General features: G+C 36.0%; 1 non-coding gene across 1 annotated transcript; it reads left to right on the top strand.

Moving 5' to 3' along the window:
• The first annotated feature begins 6,137 nt into the window (after positions 1-6,137).
• On the top strand, positions 6,138-6,244 carry LOC131182672 (small nucleolar RNA R71). The gene has a single exon (XR_009150934.1). It is a non-coding gene; the product is annotated as a small nucleolar RNA R71 (small nucleolar RNA).
• Positions 6,245-22,043: the final 15,799 nt, after the last annotated feature.

The raw sequence follows: 22,043 nt of genomic DNA, 5'->3' as shown, positions 1-22,043 counted from the left end.
TTGAGTTTTTCCAGGTGGAAAATATTGTGCAAGAAATGCATCAGTGAGTTGCTCCCAATTTGTAATGGAGTTGTGAGGTAAAGAATCAAGCCAATCCAATGCTCTATCTTTCAAAGAGAATGGAAATAGCTTCAATCTTGCTGCATCATCAGACACTCCAGGTTGTTTTTGCATATCACAAATCATAGCAAACTTCTTCAGATGTGTGTGTGGATTTTCAGAAAGATGTCCTCCAAATTGAGAATTCTGAATCATTTGAAGAACCCCAAAATCCATCTTGTAGCTATTTGCATCAATTCTTGGTCTTGCTATGCTCTCTCTCAAGTCATCAAAACGAGGAAAAGCATGATCCATCATACTTCCCCTAGGCACATTAGCATTAACAACTTCTTCACCTTGGGCTGCATTTTCATTGTTTTGATCATTTCCAGCATTAACACCAATTCTAATTCTTTCATCAGCCATGTCTTCTTCTAATTCAGTTTCTCTCAAGGATTCTTTCCTTTTTCTGGTTTCTTTCTTGTTGGCTTTACAAAATTTCTCAATTTCAGGATTGAACAATAAGGATGTATCACTTGTGCTTCTAGCTCTTCTCATAAAAGATTAAAAGTACCTGAAAAATAACAAACAAACACAAAATGAAAAGATAACAAAAACTAAAATAAAACTATAGACAATTAAAATAATCAAGAATTCAATATTAAACAAACAACTCTCCGGCAACGGCGCCAAAAACTTGATGTGTCCCGACCGCAAGTGCACGGGTCGTACAAGTAATATAGTAAAGATATCGTTCCCACGAGGAGTTGTGTTAATGATTGAATTTTTGATATAAAAAGTTGACTAAATTGAACTAATTTCAAAATTAAAACAATAGATTGAATGGGTATTAGAGTATGAAATCTATATGTGCAAAATGAATAATCTATCTAACGATGTATTAACTAAACTAAAATTTCATCAAATTGAAATAAGCAAGTTCAAATATGGCAAGATTTAAAATGGCAAGCAATTAAATTCAATTGAAAATTAGCAATGATAAAAAGGCGATTCCGGAGTTCGGGATTTCATATTCGAGCTATTTTGGGATTTTAAATTGGTTATCCAATCTTATGAAACTTATGGGTTTTAAGGAGATTAATTCTTAAATCCTTTGAATTCCCTTTCGAGTGAGACAAAGAGTGCCTTAATCAATCTAATCCTACTTTCGTGGACTTAGAGTTAATTAAGACCCATTAAGTTCTTTAATTAATCTGTGAATCCTCTTAATCCTTAGCCTATTTCTAGGTCTAAGTTAATTAAGTCCAATTTCTTGATTATCTATCACAGGGCCTTCTCCTTTCGGTGCTTCAACCATGGATTAAGAACATCACTTAATGGGATCCTACACTAAGCATGTCATTAAGCACACAAGAAATGAATAAAACTCATTAAGACCACAAAATATGGATTACCCAATCAAAATCCACAAAATATCTCAAATATTACAACCCTTACTCCAGAATCAAAGGTAAAACTACTCACTATCCATAATGCTTACAAGATATATTGAGTTTAAATGGAAATAAAGCTTTAATCTAGGCTAAGGAATAAGAAATTAAACACTAGAAATATAGAAAAATGTAAGGGAAGAAAGAAATCTGCAAATCTTGGTTGAAAATGGTGTGGAAGGTGAAAGTGACTCCTCAAATTCTGCCTCTCTTCTCCTTTTTTTTTTTTGCTCCTTCTCTCCCCCCTTTCTAAAATGGGAAATGAGACTATTTATAGCATTTTCTGACATGGAGCCCTAAAATGGTGTGTTCTAGGAGGAAGTTTCTGAGGGAATCTTCTGCCAGCTCATTAATGAAACCTTTATGGGACTGCATAAGTTATGCAGTCCCTTATGCGCTACTGGTTCTGGTTCACTTATGCGAAACTACATGACTTGGTGCATAGGTTATGCACAATTCCGTGAGAGTGCATAAGGGAGGCGTGAATGTGCATAAGCTATGCAATCTCCTTATGCACATTTCGGTTGGTTCTGGAACAGTGATTTTTCTCCTTATGCAGATCTGCATAGCTTATGCGGCAAGTTATGCACAATTTGGTCAATGCATATTTCAGCTTGAAAACTTGTTTTTGACATCTTTGGCTGTAGAAGTCACTCCTCAATGGCAAAATTTCTCTTCAGTCCTTCAAAAACACCATTTTTCCTACAAAACAAAGTAAAAATTACAAATTAATCCAAAATTGACAATTATGAAAAACTAACTAAATAACTAATGAAATTAGCTAAAAGTGACTAATAATCAAATAAAATAGCTATGAAATTAAACCTAAATGACTATGCAAAATGTATGCATCAGGAATGCCTTGGTCTTTTCTTTATAGATCTTAGAGTTCTCATAAGCCTCAAGTCGAATTTCCTCCAATTCTTACAATTGTAATTTTCTTTCCACACCAGCAGTATCCAAATCCAAATTACAATGTCTAACAGCCCAATAAGCCTTATGTTCTAACTCAACAGGAAGGTGACACAACTTACCAAATACCAATCTGTAGGGGGACATACCTATGGGTGTCTTATAAGCAATCCTGTAAGCCCATAAAGCATCATTAAGTCTAAAGCTCTAATATTTTCTATTTGGCTTCACTGTTTTTTCCAAAATAGACTTGATCTCTCTGTTAGACACCTCTGCTTGCCTATTTATTTGAGGATGATAAGCTGTAGATACTCTATGGAAAACACCATATCTCCTCAACAATGCCTCAACAGTTCTATTACAAAAATGTGTGCCCCGGTCACTGATCAAAGCTCTAGGAACTCCAAACCTGCTCAAATGATCTGCTACCAGGTTCTCAGCTCCTTTCTTATCCTTGATTTAAAGATCAAATTCTTGCAGCAGAAGGATCCATCTAATCAACCTTGGTTTGGCTTCCTTCTTTGCCAAGAGATACTTCAACGCTGCATGATCAGAGAAGATAATTATTTTAGAACCAAACAAATATGACCGAAATTTATCTAAAGCAAAAACTATAGCCAAAAACTCTTTTTCGGTCATTGAATAATTGCACTGAGCTGAATTGAATGTTCTGTATGCATAATAAATCACATGAAAAAGCTTCCCAACATGCTGCCCTAAAACTGTTCCCACTGCATAATTACTCACATCACACATAATTTCAAATGGAATTGTCCAATCAGGAGCCTGGATAATAGGGGATGATGTCAATGCAGATTTCAATTTGTCAAAAGCCTCCTTACACTCTTCACTCAACTCAAAAGAAGCATCTTTTTGCAAGAGTCTAGACAAAGGCAATGCTATCTTAAAGAAATCCTTAATGAACCTGTTATAGAAACCTGCATAACCAAGAAAAGTGCGTACTTCCCTCACAGTTATGGGGCAGAGTAAGTTCACAATTAAATCAATTTTAGATTTATCCATCTCAATACCCCTATTAGAGACAACATGACCCAAAACAATCCCCTGTTCCACCATAAAATGACACTTCTCATAATTTAAAATAAGATTTTTCTCATTGCATCTCTCAAGAACATAAGTCAAATGATGTAAACATGCATCAAATGAATCACCATACACAGTAAAATAATCCATGAACACCTCAATGCAATTATCAATGTAATATGAAAATATGCTCATCATGCATCTCTGAAATGTGACAGGTGCATTACAAAGCCTGAAAGTCATCCTTCTAAAAGCAAAAGTTCCAAAAGGGCAAGTAAAGGTAGTCTTCTTTTGATCCTCTAGTGCAATCACAATTTAATTATATCCAGAAAAGCTATTGAGAAAGCAGAAATAAGACTTACCTGCTAACTGCTCAAGCATCTGATCAATGAATGGCAGTGGGAAGTGGTCCTTCCTTGTTATTGAATTCAGCTTGCGGTAGTCTATGCACATTTGCCATCCACTCTGAATCCTTGTTGGAACAAGTTCATTATCTTGATTTGCTACCACAGTGACTCCTGATTTTTTTGGCACTACTTGGACTGGACTTACCCATTTGCTGTCTGAAATTGGGTAAATAACTCCTGCATCCAGTAGCTTTAAAATCTCCTTCTTCACAACCTCCATCATCTATGGGTTCAACCTCCTTTGAGCTTCTCTACTTGGTTTAGCATCATCTTCCAGTAAAATCTTGTGCATGCACACTGATGGACTTATACCTTTGATGTCAGCTATTGTCCATCCAATTGCTTCCTTATGTACCCTCAGAACCCTATTCGATCTTTCTTCTTGAATCTTTGTCAAATTGCTTAAGATGATAACTAGAAGTGTTTCACTGTCTCCCAAGTAAACATACTTCAAATGCTTAGGTAAAGGCTTGAGTTCAAGAACTGGTGCCTGCACCACAGAAGGTAATAATTTTGTGTGAGATATAGGTAAGTCGATCTTTGATACTCCATACCTTTTTGGAACAGGAGGTAATGACTGCAATGCCATTACTGCATCTTGAACCTCTACACTTAATGGCTGATTGGTACTAATTTCTTGAATTCCTTGACTAATCACCACTTCTAACTCATCCTCCATGCTTAACTCAAAAACATCCTGCACAAATGTATCAACAACATCAATAGAAAAAACAGAATGGTCATCAGCAGGATACTTCATGGCATCAAAGATATTAAATTTGACAGTGTCTCCATCAAACTCCATAGCTAAGGTACCATCATCCACATCAATTTTTGTCTTGGCAGTTTTTAGAAAAGGTCTTCCAAAAAAAATCAAAGCTGACTTTAATGTGGGAATACTATCCTCAATATCCAGAATGTAAAAATCTGCAGGAAAAATTAATTCTCCAGCCTGCACCAACACATCCTCAACTACTCCCAATGGGTAAGCATTAGAATGATCAGCTAACTGAATAATGACACTGGTTTCTTTTAAAGGACACAAATTTAAAGTTTGAAAAACTAAATTTGACATAACATTAATAGATGCTCCTAAATCTGCCATTGCACGTTCAAATTTAGAATCACCTATTCTGCAGGGAATAGAAATTAACCTAGATCCTTACACTTAGGCGGTCATTTTTGCTGAATTAGTGCCGACACATTTTCCCCCACACTGATCTTCTCATTATTCCTCAACTTGCGCTTTGTAGTGCATAGTTCCTTAAGGAATTTATCATACTTGGAAACTTATTTGATCGCATCAAGTAAAGGTATATTTACCTCCACCTTTTTGAAAGTCTCCAAATTTTCTTTCTCTTGTTCTTCTTTCTTAGTCTTAGCCAACCTGTAGGGGAATGGAGGAAGAACGGAATTATTAACCTTATTCAGTTTAGGTTCAGTATTTACCTCAACTTCAGGAACTTTAGACTCTTTTGCTCCTTGCTTCTTCTTTTTCATTGGCTAATGTAGAGTCTGGTTATCAACTTCTTTCCCACTGCGCAACACTATAGCACTCTCATTTTCTCTGGGGTTCATGACTGTTTGTGATGGAAGCTTTCCAGAACCTTAAACTTCCAGCTTACTCACAGATGAGGCTAACTGACCAATCTGCCTCTCTATGTTTTGAATGCTATTTCTGGTCTCCTGTTGAAAATGTTATGTATTGTTAGCCGAAGCCTTAAAAATTTCATCAAGTGACATACCTTGATTTGAGGGAGGTGGACGTGGAGGTGGTTGATTCACTTGTCTCTGTTGCTAGTATCGGTTATGCACTAGTTGATTCCCATAACTCAGATTGGGATGATCTCGCCATCCTGGATTATAAGTACTAGAAAAGGGATCATACCTGCGTTGTGGCTGTCCATAATGTCCTACTGCATTAGCATGTTGTATTGATTCATCCTCTTATAATGCAGGACACATGTTATTAGCATGACCCGAACCCGAACAAATTCCACATACCTTAACAGTTTGCATGTTCCCTACAGCCAACTACCTCACCAAAGAAGTTAAATCAGAAATCTATTTCTCAAGGTTAGATGTACTTACCTCATTAACCTTCTTAGGTGTGTGATCCATTCTCATTCTAAACTGCTTAGAGTTTGCTGCCATGTTAGCAATCAGCCTCCTTGCTTCATCTAGTGTCTTGTCAACCAAAGCTCCTCCACTAGCAGCATCTATCATACTGCAGTCCATTGGTAGAAGTCCCTCATAGAAATACTGAATCAAGAGCTGCTCACTTATTTGATGATGGGGACAGTTTGCACACAGTTTCTTAAATCGTTCCTAATACTCATACAAACTCTCTCCATTGAACTGTCGGATGCCACAAATTTCTTTTCTTATGTTGGCAGCACGAGAAGCAAGAAAATACTTCTCCAAAAATATCTGCTTCATCCCATTCCATGAGTTGATGGATCCAGAAGGAAGGTAATACAACCAATCCTTAGTTGTTCCTTCCAATGAGAAAGGAAAAGCTCGAAGCTTGATTTGATCCTTTGAAACTCCTTGAGGTTTTATGCTGGAACACACAACATGAAATTCCTTTAAATGCTTATGTGGATCCTCTCCTGCAAGACTATGAAACTTAAGCAACAAATGGAGTAGTCCAGATTTCAACTCAAAAGCAACATTTAAAGCAAGGTATTGAATACACAAAGGCTGTTGGTTTAGATCAAGAGCAGCTAACTCTTTCAAGGTTCTAGCAGCCATGGTTTCTTTTTCGGAATTTGAATCCAAATCCAAATCCGAACTTAACTCCCTTAAAGATTGGACTCCTTCAGATGTACTCGGAATCTGCCTAGCTTGCTTAGCCAATTTTCTCAACTGTCTAGCTATTTTTTCTACTTCTGGATTAAAGATTAACTCACCAGATTGAGAAGTTCTTGTCATAAACAAAAAAGAAATCTAAGTAAAAATAGAAAAATGCCTCAAAACCCTAGAAAACAATGGAATTTGGCCTCAAGAAGGTGGGGCCAATGAAGTCTTGATCAAAATGTCATTTCCTTCAAAATAGGTATGGGCCACCCTCCTAATTCAACCAAAAATCTATCGATGAATAGTAACACTATAATTTTTTTCCAAAAACCTGAAAATAGCAACACTTCACAAACAAAATTAATAATAGAATATCCTAACACTAAAAACACGAAATCCAATAAATTTCAGTTCCCGGTAACGGTGCTAAAATTCTTGATGGTTATCGAATCCATCAGAAATTAAATTAACTGAAATTACCAGTTATGAAATATTTTTCTGTAGTAAGTGGTAAATCCAGGTCAAACCCTAGAGACTGAATTATTAAATTTTGTACACTTGTGTAAAGGAAAAAGAAACAAAAGTTTGGGGGGGGGGGGGGAATTCGCAATTCAAAGAAGAAATCAAAAATCAAAAATTAAGATCTAAAATTAAATAAGAAACTCTCAAATTAAACAAACTTCAGTCCAAGGTAATTCGCATTCCAATGCATTGATTCGATCATAGATAAAAGAAATACAATTATCTCTTATTAAATACTTAACGTAGATTTACCAAACAGCGAGGTAAAATCCCTAACTTCCCTATACTCATCAATTCGAGCCCAGCACTCTTGTTGACTCTAATTATTAACTGAATTAGTATTAAGCAATCCTCATCAAATTAATAACTACTTTACAAATAGGAAGTAGTTAAATTGAATAACAATTTATGAAGCATAAATCATTTAATTCACCATATTGTTTCCTTAGGTTATTATCGAAAACTAGAATCATAATCAATAAAACCTAATTGCTACTCATGTTCAATCTTACACAATAATTACAGATTATGAAGATGAACTAGCAATTGATCACATCAAACAATTAACTAATAGGCATTTTTAGCAAATCATTCAATAGATCAAAAACAATGAAATCAGAAAACAATAGATATTCAAAAGACATAAATTAAATTAAGAACCTGGTCTCACAAATCACGCAAAAGAACTTGAATCCCTTGAATTGAATTAAGAACTTAGCCACTCATGTTTATGGCTTACAGAAAAATAAAGTAGAAAATTGAAGAAATCTAGAATGTATATCGAATGAAGGTGTTGGAGGCCTCTTCTATTTATAATAAATGGCCTAGGGTTAGGTTTTCAGAGTCCCTGAGGTGTTAGGAATCTTTCTCTTTGTCAAAAATTGTAACTGGAGCAAAATCAGGAAACTGATTGTCGACAGATACACGGTCTGTGTAACTTACTAGAGCTGAATGGGTATGTCTTGCATTGGCACAGAAGGTTACACGGGTCTCCAGGATTTACACGAGTAAAGTTACATGGCCCATGTACTTTGTTTCTTCCTCGGCTCTTTGGATTTCTTCTGGCAGAATGTTACACGGGTCCATGGTTGTGCTTACACGACCCGTGTACTTTTGTATCAGCAACACTTCTCAATCCTTTTACCTTTCCATGCTTTCTTCCACACTTCTATGCTCTAGAACTTCACCAAAACCCTGAAAAATACAGCAAGAGTCAAATTAATGCACATGTTAAAAAATTTCTCTATTTAACACAATTATTTCAACAACTCTCTAAACGTATGCCTAATAGATAATTATACTTTAATCAACTAAATTAGGCATATAGATACCCTAGAAACACTAAATCTGATAAAAGTAAAATTAATAAATTATGCACTTATCAAAGGAACTTCGGCAGCAGAAGGATAGACATTTGGCAGTCGAAAGCTGAACTTTCGGTTACTAATGTCTTTTTTACTGTTTAAATTCCTTTTAGACAAAATGGACTCTAGTAATCGAAACTAAAGTTTCTAGCAGCCGAAAGTCTTTTGATAGTAAAGGTATAAAAAGGGACCAAAACTCATTTTTCTACCAAAACACTAGTGTTTTTCTCTTCTTCCCTCTCTCTCAATATGTGGAGTATACAAGGAGCTCTTTGAAGAGATTTCGTTGGGTTTTTCAAGATCTGGAAGTCAATTCTTCCATAAGGAAGCTTGGGAGAGCATATTCAATCTTTGGACCTTTAGTTCTCTCACCTCTAAGCTCTAAAAAAAGAGATAATTTTCTTTTCTTTTGGATCTAATAAGCAGATCCAAGCATGATGATAAGAAATTAGGTTTTTATAACTTCAATTTCATGTAAAGTTATTTTTAAGATGAGATTTGAGAAGTTTATGCATGTTAGAGTTAGGATTTTGTGATTTACGTTGAAATTGTATGTTTTATTAATAATGTAGCCATGCTAGTGTTATGGGCCTTAAATGGCTAGTTCCCTTGATGGATTTGAGAGAATCCTTATATATGTTATGTTAGGTTTAGGGAAAAGCTAGGATTTGAATTTTTGGTTAATGTATGTGTTAATTAAGTATAATTTCAAGTTGTTTTAGTCTCTACAGACTTGTTTATATATTTGGTTTGAGTTTTGAAACTTTAGAGTGAGTTTTTGTATTGATAAGAGAAGGATTCTATAGGTTTTTTAATTGAAATTTTGAAAGTTCTCAGGTTCGGCTACTAAAAACCATACTTTCGGCAATCAAAGTCCAAGACTTTAGCAGCCGCAAGTGGTACTGGATAAAAAGGGCCATTCGGTCCTTCTTTAAAGGTAGAATTTCATTCTGGTATACAGTCCACATAGTCTTACTTAGGAATCCACTCTGGTTCTATTGAGCTGAAGCAAGTCTAAGACTTCGGCAGCCAAAATCAGGACTTTGGTAGCCAAAATAGGTTCTGCTTGATTTTTTCTTCCTTCTTTTCTAAGGTTCCAAAACATGATTTTATGTTTTCCAAGGGCTTAAAATGAGATATTTAATATTTATATAGAGTTTTAGAACCTTGTATAACTCTTTGGGGTCCGATTTTATAGGATCGGGCTTAAGGGACTTGGAAGGTTAAGGATTTGAGGATAGCTACCATTTGAGATAGGAGGTTAATAGGCTACAAGTGGTGAGTAATTCTAACTTTAATAAATGTAAACTTTTTAAATTTTATTTCTGATCATCCTCATTAATCATGTCATCTTTATTTAGGATGTATGTATCTAAAACACAAATATGTTATATATTTGTTGTTGGTGCATTAATGGATGATGGATGACCCACTGATTCCCCTCATGTTATGACTATGTTATGTTGTGTATGTTATGGATCCATAAAAATCCAAGGGGAGATCCATACGATGCCCTTGCTGCATAACACAGGTCATGTTTTAAGCAAAAGTCCTAAGGTGCCTCTGTATGAGCCGGGCATATTGGATATCTATGTTAAGCAAAAGTCTTGGAGAGCCTCTGTAGGAGCCAGGTACATTGGATTCGGAGAATCACTAGTGACAAGTCCATCCTACATGAAATGTTTATAATGTGAAAACCAATTTGGATGATGCATAGCATATGTATGAATTGAAAGAGATAAATTAATATTGGTTAGTTTACTCATTGAGCTTGTATAAGCGTATCCCTTTCCTTAACCCCCAGATGCAAGTTTGCAGGACTAGAAGAGTTCTTTAGAGAGAGAGCATCATGGGTAGCTTTAGCACTCTTCTTTATATATGATGTATGGGAAAATGGACATATAAATTGTGAATGGATAGTACTATGCTGGTAATTATAAAAAATTAGAGTTATGTAACATTTTAAGTATTATTGTTGATGTTTATAATTATTTTAACTCTTTTAGGAGTATATATGTTTAACCATTATGCTTTAGAGTTTATTAATGTAAAGGTTCAAATTATAAGCCAATTCTACATTATGAATGTTTAAGTATGGATGACAATACTAAAGTGTAATGGTTTAGAGTATGCTTAGATTGTAAGATACAAGAATATGTTCACGTCTAATAGGGTTTTAGGATTGTTATGGGTTCCGGAAGCCTTAAGCTGATCTGATCTCTAACTCCGATAACAGCCACTAACTTAGGTTGTTACAACAATACCTCTTTGCACTAGATTAAGTTTCACTAGAATAATATTAGGAAGAGATTTCTAGATAAAAACCTTTATCTTTGGTTAAACTGACATCTTCCAAAGACTAGATCAGATGGTAGGTTGGATGGAAAAAGAATGGCATGGGTTGTTAAGGCTTTTCAGTTGAACTTTGTTAGTCAACATCTTATAAGTTGATCTAACTACGAACTATCCACATCAATCAAAATGCCAAACAACTGAGTCTTTTGTTCCCAAAAGGGCTATAGGAATAGATAAAATTGCTTCACTCTCAATTTTACTGAACTAGCTATTTATAAAATTTGTCTTCCATTAGAGAGAACTATGGTCAATAAGATTGGCAACAAAATTGACATGGAGCAGGCAATTTCATGGCTTGGTCACTCTAAAATTTGGAATATAGGGGATCTAAGCATCATGCCATATGAGAGTATTATTCCCATCTCCAATATTAGAGTGAAATCCCTCCTTCAACACATCCCTACTAGCAAGAAGAGTTTGCCATATCCAAGATCCTTTATGATGAGAAGTAGCCTGCCAAAATGATGTATGTGGGAAATACTGACCTTTCAAAATTCTAGCCCATAGACTTATCGGATTCAAGATAAGCCTCCAACATTGGTTGGCTGAATTAGCCAAAATTAAAGAGATTGAAATCTCTAAAACCCATACCCCCTTGATACTTTGGGTAAGAAGTTCTACTCCAACTTATGTAATGCATCATCTTTTCCTTATCTCTCCTTCCCCACCAAAAGTTAGACACTAAGCTATTCATGTAACGCCCTCACAGTAGATAGTCCATACATTCTACTATTCCGATGATCAATGTCTGTTCGGACAGCTAAAATGTCTGGAACTATATTTAGACTAGAGTGAGGAGTCATAAATAACTCAAATAATAGTAAAAAAAATCAAGGAAAAAATTTTAGAAATAAAATGCAATGAAGTTAAATGAGCCGGTGCCCTAGCGATCGATGACCAAATGGGAAGTTGCTGTCTTTACAGCTAAAATTTTGTGAAATAATTTTTGGAATGCCAAAGAAGAGTTACGGTGCCCAATGTAGCATTAGAATGCCAAGAAAAGGTTAGGAGAATTTTTAAGATCGGTACAGACAGTTTTGGCTCTTTAAGCCAAACAGAGGGTATTTTGATCATTTCAACTTCAGAGATGATTTTTTACCGACTTGTCCAATTAAGTGAGTGAAGATTTTGTTCAAAAATATGAACAAATATTTATGGAAAATTAATTTAAAAAAATAAATAAAAAAAGAGAAGAAAGAAAATAAAAAGAAAAGAAAAACAAATTCTAATTATGATGTCATAATTCACTAATTATAATTTCTATCCAATGGGCATTAGACAATTATTTAAGGAAGATGTTAAAAATGATTAAAAGAAAAGAAAAATGCATCTTCTTCTTCATTCACCCTTTGACCGAAACCCATAGAGAGAGAGAGAGAACTCCATTAAAGCTCTTCCTTCTTACTAAAATTCCCTTACAAACACCTCTTAAAATCACTTGCTCCTTTCACTAAAGCTTATCCTTGTCCCTTGAACAATCTCTAGGCAGCAAGAAGGAGAAGAAAACAAGAAGTTATCAAGCCTTAGGAATTGGCTAATTCAAGGTTAGTGCTACTTCTTCCATAAATTCTTGAGTTTACTTTTGTGTAGATTATGAATTGAGTGTTAGTTTGGAAGAAAGAAAACAAATTATGTATGTATGAAAAACCCTCAATTTCGGTAGCCTAGGGTACTTTAGGGTTTCAATGATTCAAGTGAATTATTATCACATCTTACCTCTTTGTAAGGCATAACATAATCCCGTAGAATACCTAATGAACTACCGAACTTCACTTACTGATAACTCACTAAGTACACTACAAGAGATTTTAAAACTATTTACTTACCTTTTAGTAGTGGTGAGCATTTTTCGTAGGAATTAAAAACATTTAGTTGAAGATTAAAAGCTAGTTAAAATTTTTATCCATTTTTATTTTTTCGCAAATTTTGGAAAAATTTCGGCAGAGTGTCGGCAGTATTTGCAAAAACTGAAAATTTTTTTAACCTATAGAAAAACACTTCCAATAATGCACTTCACCAAATCTCAACCAGCAAATCACTCAATCAATACAATCCATTCAATCTCCACAATTCATAACATTTTCAAAATAGTTAAATAAATTCATTCCCATTGCATTCAAAATATTTTATTACATTCACAAGTTAGCTCACAAACATAAAAAGCCAAAAGACCATATTATTACATATGACTGTACAACTGCTCAGTTACAAAAGTACATATGACTATAAAATTATTTAAATCAACTAATTACAAGGGTATAATTAAATACCCTTACAAAAGTATCTGAGTAGTCCCCAAAATCAAAAGCTCACTTTGCTGCTTTTTCCTTGCTTCTATCTGCGACAGCAAAAGAAGCTATCGCTGAGTATAAAAACACTCAGTGGTGTATAATAAAATATAAAATGCATAATATAAAATATTTATTATCAATTCATAGTTCAAATATTTCATAATCACATTTCACAATTTTTCAAAACTCATTATGGCACAATTTTTGTCAAACAATTTAATAAACACAGTGTTGTCAATCCATATACAACTTAAGCTATGACACAAAATTTCTGATCAATGCCGTGTCGTAAACCACGACAAAGTGATTTACAACCTCACTAATCAAAATCAATGAGGGAGGTGGCTAGCTAGCTAATGAGCAGTCATCTGATCTTGACCTCAACTGGTAAGCCAGAGAGGGAGGAAAATAAATGATCTCAACCCCATAAATGGAGGAGGAATAATGTGGTGCTGTCATGCTAAGTGTGAATACAAAATCAATTCAAAACAATTTACTCAAATAATTTATGAGAAATCTAATTAATTCTCAAAGTCATATTTGCGATCATAAAATGGCAACACAATTCATAATTAACACAAAAGTCAAATTTTCAAGAATAAAATATTTAAACAAGAATTATTGTGCATAGACCTGATATGAGTCGCCTCTAGGCCTTGACTCAGTTCTTTGTCCATTTCGAGTCTTTTTCAGCTAAAACACACAATTGACAGTGTTTCAGTACCTTATCTCACAATAAATCCAATAATTAATTCATATATATACTCAATTCTAGCCCCAATAAGCTTAAACTAACGCTCTAGAAAATTTTCATTTCGGGGTTACTATTTATGATACTATTCAAGTCAAAATATTGACTTTTTTATGCTTAATAGGTATAGGAATTCCAATTACACCCACATACCACATTTTGGGTGCCTAATTTGTTGGTTTTGATTGTTTCTTCAAATTTTAGGTCTCTTAGGTATAATTTCAAAATTTCAAGATTTGATATCCTATATTATACTGTTTCATTAGTCATGTTGCTGTAGAAAATTGACAAAGTGTTTTTCATAAAACTTGTTCCTTATTGTCTTAGCTTTAATTCTCTTTTTGAACCACTCCATTTAGAGTTTTTTAGCCCAAGTTATGGCCAAATGAACAAACACTGTTCATTTAGTCATTTTGGTACAGTGGCAGTGCACTACACCCGGGTTTGACCTAATTGTTCACTATGTTATAGTCATTTAATGGGCATGATTCCTAAATGAAAAATGTGCGATTATGTGTCTGTTTTCATTCCCAATTGGCTTCACACCAATTAGATTGGTAAATTTTTAGTTTTTATCTCTGAAAAGGACCTAGGTCAAGCTGCCAGAATATGAACCCTAACCAATCCGAATTGAAATCTCATTCTACCAATTCACACACACCACAAATGGTCCCAATTAACCATTTCTCGACTCAATTAAGGTCAATTGCATCAATTGACCAATTCCCTAAATTTTTCCCAATTTTCAAAATGTTCAAGAACCCTAATTACACAAATTTAAATTCTAGTGAAATCAAAGTATATATCCATGGTCTACGTATATAATTCAACCTAAACAACTATTCAATTGCATCAATTTCATTCAATTTCTAATCTCCCATAGGCTGGCCGAATTCCATATTAATCCCCCATATTTATTTTCTTTTGATTTTTAAGTTGATTTATAGGTTACTTGAGCTAAAAACACAAGTAATTAAACCAAAATTTTCAATTTCAATTGCTTACCTTCAGTTTGAACTTCAATTCTTCACTTCACTCTCTTTTTCCTTTTCTTTTCTTCTTCAAATGTCTCCTTAAGTGAAGTTAAAAAGTTTTAGTAGAATAATTTGGGGGCAAAGTAGGGTTAAGTGGGAGTTTACAAGCTTGACATAAGCTTTAATGGAGGTGGAGCAATGGTGGAGAGAGAGAGGAGTAGGCTGTCGATTTTGTGAGGAAGAAGTGAATATTTTTTTTCATTTTTTTGGTTATTTTATGTCTTATTATGTGTTGTTGACTTGGTCAATTATGGTAGGGAAAATAAAATAAATTTTTGACATCACAAATGATGTCATCCACATGATGCAATAAAACTTTTTCTTTTCTTTTTTCTATTTCCCTTAATTTTTCATTAGTTCTTTAATTTAATTCTCGATTTTGAAATTTTTGTTTCTCCAATTTTATTAGACAGTTAGGTCATGAGTCATCTCTAGGGGTGAATTGACCAATTTGCCCCTCGCCGGTCTGATCTAGTTTACAACTAATTTAATATTTCTTTCGAATCCCTGACCTAATTATTTGACCTGCTTAACAATTCTCTTCTGTGATTTTCTCTTTTCCACTGTGTTCGCAATAGTCCTAAGGACTCAGCGTCACATTTTTCAGTTCAAAATTCGGGTTACGATGGCCTTCGTAGTCACTTCCCGCGAAGGTCACCCATCACTGTGACTCTTGGCTCATTTAACCTTTTATGTTCTATTTTTCTTATTTATACTTACCTATCAGGTAGTCACTATTTATTTTCATTCAAGGCTTATTTAGGTGTCTTAGATGTGGTTCTAATCTTCTTAATTGTCCGAGCCGACATCGGTCACTGGAACAATAAAATATACCAGGCTATGCAAATAGGGGTATTACAATTCTCCCCCTCTTAAAATAAATTTCGTCTCAAAATTTTACCTGGTATCAGTCTCTGAACAACTGTGGGTGTTGTCTCCTCATATCCTCCTCACATTCCCAAGTAGCTTCTTGGCTCGAATGATGGTTCCACAGTACTTTAACTAACGATATCTGCTTGTTCCGTAGCTGCTTCACCTTATAAGCCAGAATCTCTATGGGTTCTTCCTCATATGTGAGGTCTGGATTTACTTTAATTTCTTCCACTGGTAACACATGAGATGGGTCAGATCTATACCTCCTCAACATAGACACATGGAAGACGTTATTTATCTTCTCTAACTCTGGAGGTAGTGCCAAACGGTATGCCAAAGGACCCATTCTCTCCAGAACCTCATATGGCCCAATGAAACAAGGACTCAGTTTCCCCTTTCTGCCAAATCTCATAATTTTCTTCCAAGGGGAAACCTTGAGGAATACTTTCTCACCCACCGTATATTCAATATCCCTTCTCTTCAGATCTATGTAAGACTTCTGACGATCTGATGCAACCTTGAGTCGATCTCTGATCAATATGATTTTCTCCTCAGTCTGCAGAATAATTTCGAGCCCAATCATCTTCCTTTTGCCCACTTCATCCCAACACAAGGGAGTTCTGAACTTTCTGCCATATAGAGCTTCATATGGAGGCATCCCAATGCTTGATTGGTAGCTGTTGTTGTAAGCAAACTCAATTAGAGGCAAGTGTGCATCCCAACTGCCCTTAAACTCAATCACACAAGCCCGTAGCATGTCCACCAAGATATGAATTACCCTTTCAGACTAGCCATCTATCTGTGGGTGGAATGTCGTGCTAAAGTTCAATCTAGTTCCTAGAGCTCTCTGAAGACTACCCCAGAATATAGAAGTGAACCTAGGATCTCTATCAGATACAATGGATACTGGCACTCCATGTAGTCTTACTATCTCATCAATGTACAACTTGGTCAATCTTTCTAAACTGTAGTCCATCTAGACAGGCAGAAAGTGAGCAAACTTGGTCAGTCTGTCAACTATAACCCATACTGCATCATGACTCATCTGTGTCTTCGGAAGTCCCATCACAAAATCCATAGTTATTCTTTCCCATTTCCATTTCGGTACTGGTAGTGGATGTAAAAAACCAGTTGGTACTTGATGCTTTGCCGTCACTTGTTAACAAGTTAGGCATTTGGATACAAATTCAGCTACATCTCTTTTCATACACATCCACTAGTAATGCTTTTTTAGTCCTCTGTACATTTTAGTGCCACCAGGGTGTATAGCAAAAGGAGACTCATGTGCTTCCTTCATAATGATCTGCCTCAAATCAACATCATTAAGAATACACATCCTGCCCTGGTATCGCAGTAGGCTGTCATCTCTCACTAAAAACTCAGGTTTCTTGCCCTGCCGAACTTCTTCTATTAGCTTCTGATATTTATGATCATTCTGAGTAGCCATTCTGATTTGATCAATCAACACTGGCTATATATGCCATGCAACTGCTGTCTACCCCTCATCATTAATCTCTAAGCTGGCATGCAATGCTCTCAACTTATGTACTATAGACAAAGGAGAAACCTATAGACTTGCCATAGTCTTACGACTTAAGACGTCAACCACCACAGTAGCTTTCCCTGACTGATAGTCTATCAGACAATCATCGTCCTTTATCAACTCTAACCATCTCCTCTGTCTTAAATTCAACTCTTTCTGAGTGCCTAAATACTTCAAACTCTTATAATCTGTGTAGATATAGCACTTCTCGCCATATAAATAATGTCTCCAATCTTAAGAGCAAACACAATAGCTGCTAGCTCCAAGTCATGTGTCGGATAATTCCTCTTATGCGATTTCAGCTGGAGTGATGCATATGCAATGACATTCCGATCTTGCATCAGTACACAGCCTAACCCATTATGAGAAGCATCGTTATATACTATGTATTCTTTGCCCGAGGTAGGTAAAGTCAGGGCTGGAGCCTCAGTTAAACATTTCTTCAATGCATTAAATCTCTGTTGGCATTTATCTATCCACTGAAATTTTACATCTTTTCAAAGCAACTCAGTCAATGGAGATGCCAACATGGAGAACCCTTTCACAAAATAGCGGTAATATCCAGCTAGACCCAGAAAACTGTGAATCTCTGTAACATTTCTGGGTGGCTTCCAATTAAGGATGGCTTCTATCTTACTTGGATCTACCTTGATGCCCTCATTTGATACTATATGCCCCAAGAAAGATATTTCATTCAGTCAAAATTCACACTTCGATAATTTTGCATATAGCTGTTTCTCCCTCAAAGTCTGCAATACAATGCGCAGATGTCTATCATGCTCCTCTGCACTCCTCGAATAAACCAAGATATCATCAATAAATACCACTACAATTGGTCGAGGAATGGTCTGAAGATAGTGTTCATCATATCCATAAAAGCAACTGGAGCATTTGTTAACCCGAATGGCATGACTAGGAACTCATAATGGCCGTAACGGGTTCTAAAAGTAGTTTTAGGGATACTCTGCTCTTGCACCTTCAGCTGATAATAACCTGATCTCAGGTCAATCTTGGAGAACACAGTTGCACCTCTCAACTGATCAAACAAATCATCAATGCGGGGCAATGGATATCTATTCTTTATTGTCACCTTATTCAACTGTCGGTAGTCAATACATAAGTGGAGAGTGCCATCTTTCTTCTTAACAAACAACACTGGTGCTCCCCAAGGGGACACACTAGGGCAGATAAAGCCCTTGTCGAGCAATTCTTGTAACTGCACCTTCAATTCTTTCAGTTCTGCTAGTGCCATTCTGTATGGTGTTATGGAGATTGGGTCCACACCAGGCATGATATCAATCTCAAACTGCACCTCTCTCTCCAAAGGCAATCCTGGCAACTCATCAGGAAACACGTCTGGATAATCATATACAGTAGGGATGTCCCTTAACGCTGGACTCCCCACTCGAGTGTCCATCACATGTGCCAAGTATGCTTCACACCCTTTTCTGATCATCTTTCTGGCCAGTGCAGCTGAAATGATGTTTGATGGCAATAACTGCCTCTTCCCGTGTATTATCATATCACCATATTGGGGAAGACCAAAAGTGACTGTCTTCAGCCTACAGTCAATCATAGTGTGATGCCTAGTTACATGCCTAAGATGATATCAAAATCTCTGAAGGGCATTTCAATCAGGTCGGACAGAAAGGTGTGTCCTTGGATCACCAAAGGATAATCCCTATATATTATATTTACCCTGACCTCCTGGCCTAATGGACTAGTTACTAGCACATCATAGTCCATTCTTACACATGGAATAGCAGTAGAACAAATCACACTAGCACTGACATACGAATGTGTGGAGCCAGGATCAAATAGCACATATACGTCTTGGTCAAGGATTGAAAAAATACTAGCTACTACATCTGATGTTTCAGCCACCTCCCTCTGACACATTGTGTACACTCTAGCTGGTGTGCCATTAGGTTCTGGCTGGTTAATAGTGCTTTGACTTCCTGGGGTGCTACCCCTACCTGTTACACTCATTTCATATAAGCATTTTAGGGTAGTTTTGCATCCATTTTGCCCTAATATCTTAGTGTATTTTATGTTTTTAGCTTTATTTTATCTTATTTGTTAAATTTAGAGACTTTATATTTGATTTTTATAATTTTGTTATTTTTGATAGGATTTTGTGGCAAATTGAGGATCAATGAGTGCATTAGGAGGTGATTTGAAGAAATTTGGGATTCTTTAAGCATGGAGGAAAGTTGAAGATATCAAGCCTTGAAAGAGCAAACTAGCCAAAATTTGCTTGAGACCTTGCTTAAGGTCATGCTTAGGGTAAAGCGGCAATGCTTAAGGTGCAGCACAAGTCAAGCATGAGCAGAAAAGTCTATTTTACTCTAAGTCTGCCGAGATTTGCTGAAGGTCTGCTTAACCTTAAGCAGACAGTGCGACCAGAGGCTAAATTTGTTAAGAAGCTGCTTAGGGTTAGGCCGAACCCTAAGCAGAATGACCAGAACGTGAATAGTGCTGCTGACTTGGATAATTTTACACCTCATTTCCTATCCACTCCTTGTCTTTTATTTTACTTTTAGGGCAACTTTTAGGGACCATATAAATTCATCATTTTCCTTATTTTTGCCATAAGAGGAAGGGGGAGGAAAAACAAAAAAAGGAAGGAAAAATTGAATAGAAAGAGAGAGAGAGAAGACGCCATTCTCTCTAGGAAGAGGAGCTGCTGCACGAGTTTGGAGCTCCAGAAACCAGAGACCTTGGTTCTTCCACCTGGGTTTTCCTATTTCAGTCCTTTTATCATGTTTTTCTTTATTCTTCCATCTATATTTCTTGTAAATACCATCATGAGTGAGTAATTTCTTTAGATTTCAGAGTTGGGAAATATGTTTTAGATTAATTTGTGGATTTGGATTGGGTATTTCCTTATTTTACATAAATATGAGTTTTGATTCCTTCCTTGTGTGCTTGATTTACTTGCCTAATGTTGGTACCCATTGGGTATTGTGTTAATCTTTGATTGAAGGACCGAAAGGTGAAAGTCATTGATAGTTAATCAAGGATTGGAACTTAAAATCACCTAGATTTAGAAATAAACTAGGACTTTAAGAGGAATTAATTATTGGTTACAAAACTTAATGGGTTTTAAAATAATCAAATACATACGAAAGTAGGTTTGGTTATTTTAGAATACGCTTTGATTTGCTTGAAAAAGATATCAAAGGGATTTAGAATCAATTTCCTTCAAACTCTATTTTCTTTTAAAAATTGGAATGCCCAAGACAAATCCCAATTAATTTATGCATAAACCCCAACTCGAATCACTTTTACCATAATTAGACTTTTGCTTAAATTACCCATTGTTAATTTTAGTTTAATTGCGAGCTAGAATTAGAATTTATTTGTTTGCTCTTTACCCATTTCAATTGGATTAATCAATTTACCTTGCTCATTTACATTTACCATTTATTCATTAATCATTAGCCCAAATAATCGCTTCATTCATAGTTTAGTAATCAAACAGCAAATCCTCGTGGGAACGATACTTGATTTATCACTTTATTACTTGAGACGACCCGTATACTTACGGATTCGCCACACCACTACCTCTGCCTCTACCTCTACTAGATGGTTGTGACCCTCTTGGAGTAGAGGTTTGGATTGATCCCTCAAATGTGGCAGGAGGTCCAGATCAGCGTGGACTAGTACAATCTTTGGTGAAATTTTTGGTTCCTCCACAATTAAAATAGGCACCAGTGGCCTTAAAACACACCCCACCGTGTGTTCTACCACAAGTCTCACACTGCCGGACTGATAACGCTCCCTGAGATGCCTGCTGACCAGACCGAGGTGGTCTTTAGCTAGAGAATCTGCCTCTACCAGATCTGTGGGAGCCAGATCCCCCAGATTGTTTCCTCTTCCCAGAACTGCTCTCAGTAGGTTGGCTAGTAGCTTTCTCGGTTTTCTCTTTCTCTTGGGTATTATTCTTCACTGACCCTTCCATTTCTATCCTCTCACATTCCAAGGCTTGTGATATCAACTTAGAAAAATTCTGATGTCAAAAACCCACTACTTGCATTCTCAATGTAGGCCGTAACCCAGCCTCAAACCTCTTGTATCTGTATCTGGGGCTGGAGACCAAGCTTCCAGCATAGTGGCTTAGTCTTGAAAAGTCCAGCTCATATTCTGCTATGGTCCTATTACCTTGTTTCAGATTTAAAAATTCTTGCAATTTCATGTCAACACAGGTATCGGGGACCCATTTCAGTCTGAACTCCCTCAAGAAATCTGCCCATGTAAGAACAGGTGGCTCAACCAGGTTGTGAGGGATAGTCTTCCACCATTCATATGCATCCCCTTATAAAAGTGAGACTGAATATTCAAATTTTAGTTTCTCGGTGTCACACCTTACCCCTCTGTAAGGCATAACATGATCCCGTAGAATACCTAATGAACTATCGAACTTCACCTACCGATAACTCATTAGGTACACTACAAGGGATTTTAAAACCATTTTCTTACATTTTGGAAGTGGTGAGCATTTTGGTAGGAATTAAAATCGTTTATTCAAAGCTTAAAAACTAGTAAAAATTTTTGTCCATTTTTATTTTTCCGCAAATTTTATAAAAATTTCGGCAGTGTGCCATCTGTATTTTGAGAAAACAGTTCTTCAAATACCTGAGAAAAACACTTCCAAT

This window comes from Hevea brasiliensis, chromosome 8, assembly GCF_030052815.1.
Source record: "Hevea brasiliensis isolate MT/VB/25A 57/8 chromosome 8, ASM3005281v1, whole genome shotgun sequence".
Lineage (NCBI taxonomy): Eukaryota > Viridiplantae > Streptophyta > Magnoliopsida > Malpighiales > Euphorbiaceae > Hevea > Hevea brasiliensis.
Note: the sequence above shows the minus strand (reverse complement) of the source record. Positions and strands in the feature narration are given on the sequence as shown.